This window comes from Callospermophilus lateralis, chromosome 7 (genome assembly GCF_048772815.1).
Source record: "Callospermophilus lateralis isolate mCalLat2 chromosome 7, mCalLat2.hap1, whole genome shotgun sequence".
NCBI classification, from domain to species: Eukaryota; Metazoa; Chordata; class Mammalia; order Rodentia; family Sciuridae; genus Callospermophilus; species Callospermophilus lateralis.
In genome coordinates this window covers 87,706,513-87,720,443 of record NC_135311.1, presented here as the reverse complement: position 1 = coordinate 87,720,443, position 13,931 = coordinate 87,706,513, and positions in this window count along the sequence as shown.

Here is a 13,931-nt window from a genome sequence, read left to right as displayed (position 1 = left end):
GCTCCATTTTGATCTAAACTACTCAGAGTGGGTATTTTCCAAGACATCCTACTGTACAAAACTAAGGCAGGTGCAATCGAATTTTCCAGTTATATCCTGAAACATCTGGAGGCATTTCTGTTCCTAGATGCAAAACTGACCTCTCTTCATTGCTGCTGTTGCCACTGTAGATCCATCCCTCCAACGCCATGCTGCTCTAAGGAAGTGGTGTGCTGTTCTCTTGCTGAAGCAAGCATAAGTGGCCCCTGTAGAGCTCCAGCTGTTCAGAGACCCTTGAGCATCAGCTGACAGCTTCAGCTCCCAGTTTGGAAGGAACTGTCTTAGGTGATCATGGAACCTGGAGAAGTGACAGTGACCAAGGCCCAAAGGTGGGGCACTTACTGAGTCACTGACAACCACATGCAAAGCTTCCAGGCAAGGGTGAGGGTGGGCACTGCCTTAATAGAACTATTCCCATTTTTATTATTTAGTTTTTCATTTATCTTTTTTGAAATGTTGGAGTTTTCCATATTAAGAGATTTTCCCTGAGCCTTCTAAAATAAAATTCAGAAACTTATTCTATGTTGAGTGCCTCAAGAGGTCTGTCCTGTGACCACTGCCTTCTGCAGGCACTCAGGGAGCAAGAGGCCAGAATGAACTACTCAGAAACTGTAAGTGAACAACATTGATTTAGCTGGCGGCCTGTCATTGCCCCAGGCCTCTCTCCTCACCTTTTACTCCATCTGCAGAGAATGGTTTGGAAAGTTTCCTGTAAGGGTTGAGAGTACAAGAAATTCTACTCAGAAAATTCAGAAAGTTCTGATACAATGAGGGGCAGACTTTCACTCCAAGTTTTTATTAAACATCCTGCAGTGAAAACAGAGGACTATTGAATTCCCCCGGCTTTTTAACAGTGTGATTATCTTAAACTGCCCTGGTAGAAGCAAAAATAAGGAGAAATAACCTGAGAGAAGGAAAATCACTTACTTGTTCCAACTTGAGAGGTGTTTCTTCAGTTGGCCAGGTTTCCTGGGTTACATTCTGTGCAGGACTCCAGCTTGTGGTCTGTGTATCAACATACTGACAAGCAAGGTAAGAAATTGGCCTGGATAGCAGGCATGCACAGGGGTCAAGGGTGTCTGCAGCTGCATCGATTTCTCCCCAAGCTGTCTGCAAAATGTTCCCTTTTTTGGCCTAATTTTGTTCACAGCAGCAACCAAAAGTCTAGAAGGTTGTAAACCTGAACAGCATTTATATAGAAAGTATTAAAATCCCTTGATTCCTATTAGTATAGCATTAGAATCAGGCCTGACCCAAAGAAAAGTCATGAGTCAAGTTTTCAAAAGTGAATTTATTTTTTTAATTCAAAAGTGAGATTTTTTAAAGCAGGCACAATTTCCTTTTCTCCTTAAAAGAAAAAAAGAAAAGAAGAAAAAGAAAAAGAAGGCTGCTGTTTTTATTCTTTAAGGTTAATCTAATTTTTGATGGGTATTGGGATTGGTGCTAAGAAGAAAACTTAAGTGACTCTTCCAAAATTTCCCTAGCTTTAAAAGTATTTTTCATTAGTGTTGTACAAGAGTGTTGCTTGTGATGATTTTTTTTTCCTTCCTTAAAGTTAAAAGATGAGTTAGCCTAACAGATAGCCAGGTATCTCTACACCTAGAGTTAAGTATCTGGTACAGGGACTTTTATTTTCTTCAGCAACTTGTGTATTTTCTCCACGGGAAAACATTGTAGTGTAACTGAATCTCAGAAGCTTAAGGTGTGTCTTTCATAAATTTGAAACAATTGGAGACTTCATAGACGCAGATAACAAAAACATTAAATGCAGTGATCATAAATATTATAAGTATCTGTTGAGCATCAACTACCTATCAGGCACCACAAGGAAGATCATGTAGTCTCCTCATCCCAGGAACCCCACAAAATTCCACACAGTATGTGACAATGCAGTGAGATCCTTTGTCCTTTGCCCTTAACTCATCTGTTGGCAAAAGAATTGGCATCTGTATCTAATCAAATCTGAATGCAGTTGCTCCATGTGTAGCTGCCAGTAGGGTTCCCTACTGTGTCCTACTGCCTCTTGGAAGCCACCGTGAATGTTTGCAGGACTTAGGGAAACTGCATAGATGGGATGTGGCCAGTGTGAATACCTTGTTGGACAAGGTATTCACCAGAATCCAGAAATTCAAGGTATTCACCAGAAACCAGAATCCCTTTAGCATCTTGAAGAGAGGCCATAATTTTGTCAGTTTATAAGCCCTAAAGAGGAAAGGGAACATAATGAGGAATGGTGCTCCTCAACCTGGCCCAGCGCCAGTTGGGTCTGTATGCCCTTTATATGATGGAAGGAGATGCGAGTCAATGCTTGGACAGACTGAGGTGTTGACTGAAAACATTCTTATATGTACAGTGCCTCATGTGACCACTGCTTCCTGTAGGCAGACTCTCAACACAGTGGTCTAATGTTAGCATGAGCGGCTCAAGAATGCAGTGGGTTGAACCTTCATTCAGCTGGCTGCCTTTGAACTTATGGAGTTCACTTGGAGTTGGGAAAGGGATAGGATAGTTTGGAAGAAGGAATCCCCACCCCCTTTTAGCTCTGAAATTTAACTGCTGCCTCATGCTGCCTGATATAGAAAAGAAAATTCTCATTGCAAGATTTCCACCCAATCCCATGAAAATGCTATTTGTATGTGGTTGGATCACACCTATCCATGTATCATAGACACCTATTCTTCCAAGAAAAGTTTGATCCTAGAATATGAGTTATTTTCCCCTCATGCTATGTGTACTTAGTGTTTTAGACACAGAGATCCTTTCCCTTCCCTGTGCTTTTGCAGCTTCTGTCCCCACAAGTTTCTCTATGGGAAAGCCTTCCTGTCCTCGTTCCCTTGCTAATTTATCAAAGTCATATGCAGACTTCAGATCCAGTTTCAACAGCACTCCAAACATTAAGCCTTCCCTAGTCTTACTGGAAAGAATTATGCATTATGATACTTTGTTTATTTTGTAGTATCTTCACATTCTTCCTGAAATGACAGCTATTTTGGTATTTTTTTTTCTTTCCTATCAACTGTAACCTCCTTGAGAGAGGATCAGACAATGCTTAACAGAGGCCTTCTGGAGAGAACTTTAGGAGGACACCTTTGCTTCTGCTAACCCTACATCCTGATGCCTGTCTTAGTGTCAGAAGCATAGTAGATGCTCAATAGATATTTGTGCACTGTTTAAATGGATGACAGGCCTCACACATAAATGCATTTAATAAATATTGAATTAAACAGGAAATTGATGTTCAATTTTCATCACCTTAAACCATGAACCTTGTATCTTCTCAGTTCATTCACCATTCCTAGTTTTGAAAAAAAAAACAAACAAACAAACAAAAAAAACTCTTTTAACCTGATCTTCCTTCTCTCCTTGGCATTTCTTCTAAAAACTCTTAGGTCTTTTGTGATATTTCAGAAATTATTTTTAATTTCCCTCTTATGTGTTCTAAGCACCTAACCCTGTCTAAAACATTTAAGAAGTGGCTTGTGTTCACTTAATTGGAGCACATCATATTCTTTGAATTTGTTTCATTTCTCTTCTGGGAAGAACTCATGCATATAGTTGTCAGAAATATCTTAGAGGAATGAATGCATGAGGCTGAACTCAGAAGGCCATGATTTTGGCATTTTAGAGATAAACCCAGTTCCCTCATTTTACCAAGAGTCCTCAAGGCCCTGAAGACTATTAAACTAAGGAGGGGACAGTACATAGTTAAGTCTGGTTTTGCACCCTTTTTAACCATTCTTTGTACATTGCCACTTGGTATATTACTTTGCCTAAGCTATTTTCACAAGTTGGAGGTGGGGAGAAGAGTATATGGAGTTGTGAAAGAAAAATAGGGGTAGGGTAGTTTGGAAGAAGGAATCCCTATTTCCTTTTAGCTCTGAAATTTAACTGCTTCCTCATGCCAACTGTTATAGAGTAAAGAAGAGTAAAAAATTGTCTCTGCATAGGCCTTTGGTCACAGCTGAGCATGACAGTGTCTACAACCTGCATTTTAGCATCATTTCGTGGATAGATCCCACCTCTTGTATCCCTATAGTGAAAATGTGATAAGTTCCAGGCAAATTTCTCAGGTGACTGAAAAAACTACAGAATTGCTAAGATTAGACCTGGGGGTTGCAGACTGGGTGGATCCATCCTAGTGGTAGAGCATTGCTTAGCATGCCTGAGGCCCTGGGTTGAATCCCCAGCACCATTCCACCTTCCCCTCAAATTGGTATGATTGACTATTCAGATAGACCATACATACACACACACACAAAAAAAAAAAAAAAAAACGAGATCATATTGATTAAACCATCTCCCCCCAATTTTTATAAGAATCATAATTTGGCCTGTTGATCTCAAAGGAGACTGAGAACATGTTTAAGTTGTCATGAACAGTGGCTTTGTTAGATTTTTCCTTGACAGGACAAAAATTGGAATTCAGCCCCTTAAAAGAAAAATTGTGTCTTAGTATGATGAGCCCCAAGTTGGTGAGCTCCTAACTCCTAACCATGGTTGCTTTACTCATGAAAACCTGATTTCCTTGCAAATACAACATGGCTGTCTTAGTTTATCTCAAAAATGTCCCATGTTTTTCTCTTTGTGCTTCATAGTAAATTGATTCCAGAACTGAGTATTCCCATACGTCAAATCTTTGTTGTCTATTATTTTGCTTATAGAACTAATACTAATTACTCTCATTCTGCCTCTGCTTTTCAAGTGCCTTTGTATAAGGAGAACTTGCTAGCTCTCTGTTTTGGCTAATTATCTTCTTTTCATGAAATTTTTGGATTTAGAAAGATCTAGAGGTCATGAGTCTCTCTTAGAGGAAACTTCCATCATTGTCTTCTTTGACAGTCTGCTGCCTCAGACTATCCAAGGTCTTACTGTTTGGTCTGCTAGGCCAGCGCCTGTATATTTGCATGAGAAAGGAACGCCAAGTCTGCTTGAACAAAAATGATATGAAAAATGAAATGGAAAAATGAAATATTAATTGAAAGAGTGATGCTATCTTAGGATAGTAAAGGGGAAAGAGTAGTGGAGAAGAGTAAGAGTACTTTAGTATTTTAAGTAAAAGAATTTTTGAATAGTAACTAAGAGTAAGAGCAGATGAGGACTGGGTAGGGGAAATTAAATTATTACAGGAGCAAGAATGAGCAAAGGAAAAGAGAGATAGAAGATTGGTAAAGAGGAATGGAAAGAAACAGAATGAAAGAAATCAGATTCTAGCATCTCCTTTGGTCTCTTGACATTGGTACCCCTACTTCATACATCCCTGGATTCCCTTCCTCTCTCTCACCCTCTCCTTTCTTCTGGCTGAAAGAGTGATGCTTCAGCTCTTCTTGGTTTCTGGCTTTCCTCCAGCTCTTCGAGGTGTCAATTCAACACAAAAAAATAATTCATCTATTATAAATATATTTAGTTTAATTGCTATGCATTTCTAGGAGCTGTTTTTGCAATGTATTGGTAACTTTTCTAGTCATGCATCTTCTCAGAACAAGTAAAATCATGACAACTTATCTCATTAAAAGCTGTCAGAGTTGAGCTGGGGATATAGCTCAGTTGGTAGAGTGCCTGCCTCACACAAGGCCCTGGGTTCAATCCCCAGCACCAAAAAAAAAAAAAAAAAAAAATGGAAACAAAGTCTAATATCAGACAATATTGATATATGTAAAATTTTTGTGAAGAAATGAAATATATTATTGTCTTGTCCTAAGACTGACTGAAAAGGATCTTGAGAGGATCTGACTCCTTTGTCTCCCTCCCTTCAGGAAAGAGTTAATGCTATTCATATAAATTCCTCCAGGGGCTACAAAGTCTCTCTGATAAAACTGATAAAGCAACAAATCATGTGTTTCAATCCAATAAAACCCTCAGTTTAAATTACTGAGTTCAAATCTTCATAAACTACACCCACATACATATAATCAGACACATCCACATACTTTTTAAGGAACTTATCTCTGCAGTGAAAAGATCCACCACTAGATGGCGGCATTATATGTTGATTTTATTACCTGCGCCTTGGCATTTCTCTGGCTTAGGTATTCATAGGCTCAACACAACTCCCTTGTAGACGGTTGGACTAATGTAAACACCCCTTTTCATACTCTTTTGAGAGAATTAATTTGAAACTACTGTAAACCTGAGAAAAATAAAAGAGCTTTGAGTTTATTTTAAGTGGTTTCAGTGATATTTGACTAAACCGCTACAGTGGCATCAGACACCCAGGACATAAACTCTGCTCTCTCTATAAGCTTTAGATGAGTGTGTGTTTTAAGGTTTCATGTTTCTTAATGGTTCAATTTAGTTATCACATTCATCCATTTAATAGGTCTCCAACTTGCTTTTGCTTGTCCAAGTCTTTGTGTTGATTGCCCATTATTTAATCCACACTTCCTACAGGTATGCTAAGTCCAAATATGTAGGAATATATTTGCTATAAATTGCTTAAAATTTAAATGAGCCCTACAAAACCTAAACATCAAGAACTAAGCTTGCCTAGAATAACCTTTATATAATTCTAAAACTAATCCATCTGAATATGTGTGTATCTGTATAGCTTTATTTTCAGCAGGCATCTGCTATAAACTGATAATTTTTCATTATATCTATCTGCACAAGGTATGAGAATAATATTATAATCAGATTTTAAAATTATGAACTGAATAAGCAATGTATTTCAAAAAGTATCTCAAGGCGAAAACCAGATTCCAGGGGTAGCTTACAGCATCCCCAAGTCTCTCTTCTTTTGGCTACATTGACTGGATGTCAAAGGCACAGAGCCTTGGCAGCCTGGGTGACACATGTCCTCAGGCTATTTTGGTTCTTAGGTATTTGGAATTTCAGGGCCTCTAATGGCTGGATCATTGTTAAAGAAGCTAAATGCTTCTGTTTACTTCTTCTGAGCTAATTATATCTTCACCATTCCAGTTCACTAGCACCCGTGGCTGGGCTTCTCCTCTGCTAATCCCATTAAAACCCTACTTATTTGTGCATATATAGTATTTTTCTGCCAACCACTTAATATTTTTTTTCTTCCAACTGAAAACAAAAGCAGAAGGAATACAAGATGTTCCGCCCTGAAGTTTTATGTAAAATTCAATACCCGGGCATTTGCCTCCAAAGGAAATGGTTTCTTCTAGCCACATGATCACCAGCTCAGCTACTAGGCTCTTTCTTAGAAAATTGGATTCAACTTTCTCAGGTGAGTGGTGTTTATAACTTTGTTACCTTGAACCAACTACCTTGGGTTGGTTTCCCAGATGTGCTTCCTCTCTTTTCAGTATCTCCCGAACAAATTTAACTTACACACAATATTGCTGCAGATCTTAAAGCAATTATAGCAGGTGTCTGTCATGGGTCTGTTCTTTCGAACACAACATTTGGCATTTTTTATTTGTCTTGCTTTCTATTTCATTGTCAGGCTTCCATAAACTTTTGATAGATTTAGTCAGAAAACTAAATATGAGAATGAAAATTAGGAAGAATTTTACTGAGAATGATGAGAAAACTCCTTGTAAGTTTCTAGGTACTCCAATAGTTCTTTGTGCTTTTCTGCTTGTATTACACTACCTCTGTATTTTTGGTATCAGATATTACCTACAGTATTTTTTTCTCCTTGGTCATATATGGTTAATTTTTTGTTCCTGGGAGCAGTGCTTCCTACCCAATGGCTAGCATAGTTCCCTCTTGTGCTGATAATGATCCCTTTGGAGCCTGAGAGCTTATGACTTATTGCTTTCACTTTCCTATACATCTGTGCCCCATAATGCTGCACATTGTCATTTTCTCTCTGTTCCATGATGTGAAGAGGTCGGAAGCTTTGCTTTTAGGCAGAACAAACAGGATCATTGCTGAGGTTGGGTTAGGTAGGGCCTTCAACAGCTGTGGTGACGCTATCAAAGGCATTAAACCCTTTAAAACCTTTCCTGCCCCAAGGTGCTGACTGTCCAGTTGTGTCACTTCCCTTATGGATAAGTGAATGATGGCCATGAGCAAGACTTAACTTTATTGGTGTTCAATAAGCCAGAATTCCCTAAAAGAAAGATCGTTAGGTTGTGGGCAAGTCTCATTCTCCGAATTGGATTTCTCCTGTGTTATCATTATATAAACTGTTTCTAACTTGTAACACATTTCTTTACTGGCTGTTCTTTTGTTTGTTTCAAACCAGCTATCTTTGATAGCAAATTTGGAACATGATTCTTCAGCCAAACTTTTGGGATCATTTGCCTTGGCGATATTTTTGTACTTGATAGAATTTCAAGGTCTCCTTATGATCAAGGCATATTTCTCTAGGAGGCCAGCACTCTGGTATGTTCTTTATAAACCCACAGACACAGCTAATGGCATTGCAGATCTATGTGGTCATTTCCCAGAGGAGTTCAAACTTGAGAAAATCTCTCTGTCCTCCCCCTGCTTCTCTTTGTACACACACACACAACACACACACACAAACACACACCTCTCTCTCTCTCAATATCAAATCTCTCCCCTTTTCTCATTTCTGCATATTTCCTAAAAATCATAGTTGCTATCTCTGTAACCTAGGGCTCTAGATCATAATAAACTATTCAAAGGTAAGGGACTATTTCTTTTTTCCCTTTTTTACTTTCCATGAATATTCCCAGCATGCTCACCTACACCTTATATTATTTGTGTTTTGAAAATTCCCCAGACCTGCTGGTGTGAACAGATGTAGCTCAGGGAGGTGGCATTTCTGGGGATTGAACCCAGGGCCTTGGGCATGCTTAGCACGCAGGTGCTCTGCCACTGAGCACCCACAGGTCCTAGAGAGGTGTTTAAATGGTTCTCAGCTAAGTCAGACTCTGGACCATCTTAGGTTTGTCTTTAGTATTTATTCTCCTAAAAAAAAAAAATCAGTGATTTTAAAAGCATATATTTTTCTTGCTGTCCAGTTTAATCAACAAATGTTAATGAGAAAAGGATTATGTTCAAAGTCAACTATGAGAACAATGAACTATAAATACCAACAAACCATTATCTCTTCTTCAAGATACACAGTCTAGTAGTAAGACAGACATATGAAAAGTCTAATAAATATAAGAACAAAATAGGGGAGCACAGAACAATGTATTGTCACTTTCTCTCACAGTCTAATAAAATGGCAAATGTTTCTGTTTGGCTTTACTGTGGATAAGAAACATTTTTCTGTTCCCTTAGGAAGACAGGCTCTGTCTATGTATACACACAAACACATACACACACACACACACACACACACACACACACACAAATTTTTTTCCTCAAACAGGACAAGTCTCAGATGACAGCGGAGACATAAAGAACTGCAGTCTCATCTGGAATAAATCCTATAGGGGAGGAGTAGTCACAGACCAGCAAAGCTTTAGCTTTCCACTTGCCTTTGACTTTGTCCTTCCAGTGGGATGCCCTGTAGGGGTCAAAGTCAGAGGACGTGCAGGAATCACGGGCCGCTCCTCTTCCCTGGAGTAAGAACATTGAAGACCCAGCATGTAACTCAAGGTTTGATAACAAAGGCTAATGTTCAGATTGCAGGGATTAATTTGAGGAAAGGAAAGAATAGAATTAACCTTTGGTATCTCTTGATATTTTTGCTTTAAAAGAATCATTTGTGTGCTAAACACCGAATTAAAATTGTATGGACTTTTAATAGACTTGCATATCGTAAACACTTATCATGTACCTAAATATATATATAAAAAAATGACACTCCTTACTGTTAGCAAACACATGAGGTGGAGACTTTGTATTAAAGTAAGAATGGGAACTATAGAAACTTGAACAACACCTAAGATAAAATTTTCTAGTGAATAAAGTACAGAGCACCTGGGAAAAGGTAGACACCACATCTGATGCATGCCACTTAGGTGAATGGCTGAAATGGCCACATGACCCGCTCCACCAGACCTTCTCTGTAACTCTGTGTATGTGATATAGCAGAGAATCACTTCAATGACCTCAGAGAAAAAGCATAATTCAAATTGTTTTTAAAAATTGAAGCACCACAATTTTAATTCTTAGTAAATTATGGGGTTTGTTATAAGATTTTACTGAAGAATGAATAGATGTGGTAAAATCATTAAATACTTTCCCTGGAGAAGTTCAAGTTTGTCCAAGGTATTATCGGTCAGTGGGAGGATCAGTGGACAGCCACAACAAAAACTGCTCAGTCTTTAATTCAGTCCTAACCGGCTAGGCTTCCTCCAGGTATCAGCTGCCTGATTTCAGACCATAGGGAGCTGGGCAGTGGTGCATCCCAGCAACTGGGAAGGCTAAGGCAGGAGGACCACAAGTTTAAGGCCAGCCTGAGCAACGTAATAAGGCCCTAAGCAATGTAGCGAGACCCTGTCTTGAAGTAAAAAAGGATTGGGGGTCAGCTTAGTGGTAGAACACCCCTGGGTTCAATCCCCTGTACTACAAAAACAAAGAGACCATATAGAAATGAAAAGCAGACATCTCTCTCTCCTATCACAAATTCAAAAGCATAGCCGCTTATGAAGACCCCCTTGTGTTTCACTATCCTATCTCAGGAAGAGATCTGTTTACCTGTCCTTAAAAAAAAAACAAGGCTTCATGTAGCAATCAAGAATGGTCTTGCATCAGGTTATTTCTACCTGCAAAAATGAAAAAAAAAAAAAAAAACCCCACAAGTTTGGAAGTCTCCAATCCTGAAAATTATTGGAATATTGATATAAGAAATTTGCTTAGCATAAGCAAGACCACTATACTATACCATCTGTTTAGAGTCCTACACATATTATCAACTTTGCCTTCAAACTATAAGTGTTAGAAAATTCAGGCATTTTATTGGATTTCAGAATTCTGTTAAGTACTCTTGGAAGGAAAGAAACTAATGGGCTTTTGACATTTCAAGAAGTCACTGTTGAGATTATTAAAGGCTTCAGTAAGGAACTCTAACAAATAGATCAGGAAGTCATTAGTAAGAAAACATTTCTAGTGAAATCTGTGCCCAGTATATTTCTTGAAGAAAAGCCTACTTTACTCAAACCATTTGCCATTAGATGTACCCTAAAGATAATTACCCAATACTGGTTTGTCTCCTGCTTCCTGGACTCCTGAGCACCGTAGTAAGGCCCTAAGCAAAGTAGCTCTATCCATTGTCCAGGTGAGTGTTATGTTTCTAGTTTTTTTTAATTTTTCCTTCATGTTTGAGGGAAGAGCAAGATTTCAGGTAAAGGGTGTCACTAATAGTAGCTCTCCAGGAAGGGTCAAGTCATCGACAGTGTGACCTTTCCTTGTCTCCTCAGAAAAACTACATTTCAATGTAGGCTATGTCTAAAGCAATAGGAATAAGGTATTAAATAAAGAATTTTAGCAGATAGCCTTTTGGGAAGTTTGGTGGACAGGAAGGGTGCAGTCTCCTTGGAGTCTCAGCAAATACAACATGAAAATAGTTCTCAGATAAGGCTAAAACTCTAAATCCCTGTAAAGATTTTCCTGGACAGTCTGGTTTGATCAGTTTACTATGAGGTCCAGAATGACAAAGAGGGAACATAGGGAAGACTCCTATCAAGTGAAATAATCATTCCTTAATAAGAAATTAAGTTCTCGGATACTTGCAACAGTTGCCTTGTTGGGGAGGGGAGCTATATATTTGTAAATTATATATTTTTGTTGTTGTTCTTTGTTTCTGAGTACTTGGAATTATGCTTCAGCAATAAAATATTAGGTGTGCAATAATCTTGTCAGCTAGTGTGTGCTAGGATTAGAGTTGTTACAGAAGGCTGCTTTTGTTTATCAAGTCTTCCCAAAGGACATATATGACCATACACTTAATTTAACATTTGGGCTTAAGAGCTTAACCTTATCAGGGATGGAACTGGATTTTACAAAGTTCCCTTTATAGGCAACATGAATATTCCTTTCTCCCGGCATTCCGTACATCTGCCTCCTAGGAACAGCAACCAGCCAAGTCATTTTGTCCATTTTTGTTGAACTGGATACACGAGGAACACCCTGTTTCTTTAAATCCCAAATGCTCAATTGTAGAACCAACTCCCTATCAATTTTTTCCGCATTTAATCCTTCGTGTCCCATCATATATTCATTTTCCTACATTGGTTCCCATGGCAACAAGTCTGTTGGCAAAGAAAGTGTGACTCTTCTTTTAGCCTTCTGCACAATGCAAAATCCTTCTCAGGCAACTGTCATTAATCAGGCAGGAGACTACAGTTCCCTTGCTAATGCCAAAAATCTCCTCCCCTCCTGTGTGCATTTCACATCCTATCCCTAAACCAGGCTCTCTGGCCCAGGAGAAAAGATAGCATACACAAGCACTGTCCAGAATTCCTTCAACTACTGATACAAGTATTCAGATCTCCCATTGAACCACAGATGTGAGGATTAAACCTTTTTATTCTGATGGCTTTCTTCTCCAAAAGTGTCAGTGATTAATGCATAAATAATGACAAACCACTGGGGTCAACATGGAAAAAAGCAAGTTTCACTCATTTTTCTATAATATCCTCAATATGCATCTGACATATAGCACAGGGAATAAGTTATGTCCTGAACTGAGCCTTGAATCAGTATCAAATGACAGGGGACAATATTTAAGCATTTTCTCCTAGGATTAGTTAAATGGCACCAGATGGGAGATCAAGAAATTATTCCAGAGTCTTGAGCTACTGGAGAGAGAAATAACAAAGATGTAGGTAAGGAAAGAGGACACTGTAACTGGTGGCTTCATGTGAGCAAGGGAGCTTCAGTTGGGATAATTCAGTGTTCAAGTATGAAAAAGGTAAGAAACTTAAGGAAATGGAGGATGGAGATAGAGAAGAGAATGGGAGCCTGAGAAGAAGAATAACTTCATTCAGACTTTGGCTCAACTCCATCTATAAAGTATTTTTGCTAGTAATGTTTCTCTTAATAGATTATGTTTTAAACTTTAGAATTTCATCATTGCTTGGCACTAGTAACCCCAAACTCCTATGTCCTCAACATTTAGAAAAAAACAGGAAGTTTGTCAGAAATTGAATAAGAATTATTTAAATGTGTGTATAGATTTTTTTTCCCTAAAGTTGATGAATTCAGGGGAATGAAAATATATGTTAGAAATTAAAAAATGTAGTTATCTCAGTTATAGTTATGAAATTAGCAATGTAAATGATCCCCTTTTGCCGAGTCTTATAAAATGCGATACTTAAGCACAGTGAGTTTTAAAGTTAGCTGCATATATTGTACAAAGCTATTTTTGGCTCTTTATAGGTTATTTTCCTACATTAAGAAAAGTTTTCTTATAATAAAAACTTGTTGTGACTCAGGTTTTGTGTCTATGTATAGACACGTATACATAGGAGGGTTTTTCTTTGCTCATTTGTTTTGCACAGCTGAAGTAATGAGGTTAAATAATGCCTAAGTATGCAGGTCAGTTGACCTTTAAGAGAGCCGGATTAAGGAAAGCATTTGACAAATGGACAAAAAAAATCACATTGTATTTCCTGTATCTCTCTATCCCTCTTGCACTGTCCTAGCTCTCTACTGAAGAATCTCTCATTTAGTCAGGAAATTCAAGATGAAACTCTCAGGCAGAAAGAATATAAAGCAGTTCCCATACTTGCTAGAAAAGTTAATTTTCAGAATGTACTATTGAAATAAGTTATTTTCAATACTGGTCTTTCCACCCAAGAGGACTCTTACTGGTCTTGAATGTGGGAAAGGCATCTGATTCAGGTCAGAAACAATATTTTATGTTGTTTTGCTCTTAAGAATTTAGTTTTAGCTTTGATGACACCTAGTGTCAATGGAATGCAATAAATCTTTAATACTTCTGCTCGATGATGATTAGGCATTTCTCTTTTAACAGTTTTCCTCCTGTAAAATGCAAAGCCTTATTATTTTGTTTGGAATGAAGTGAAAGATAATTGAGAGATCAACCACATATATTT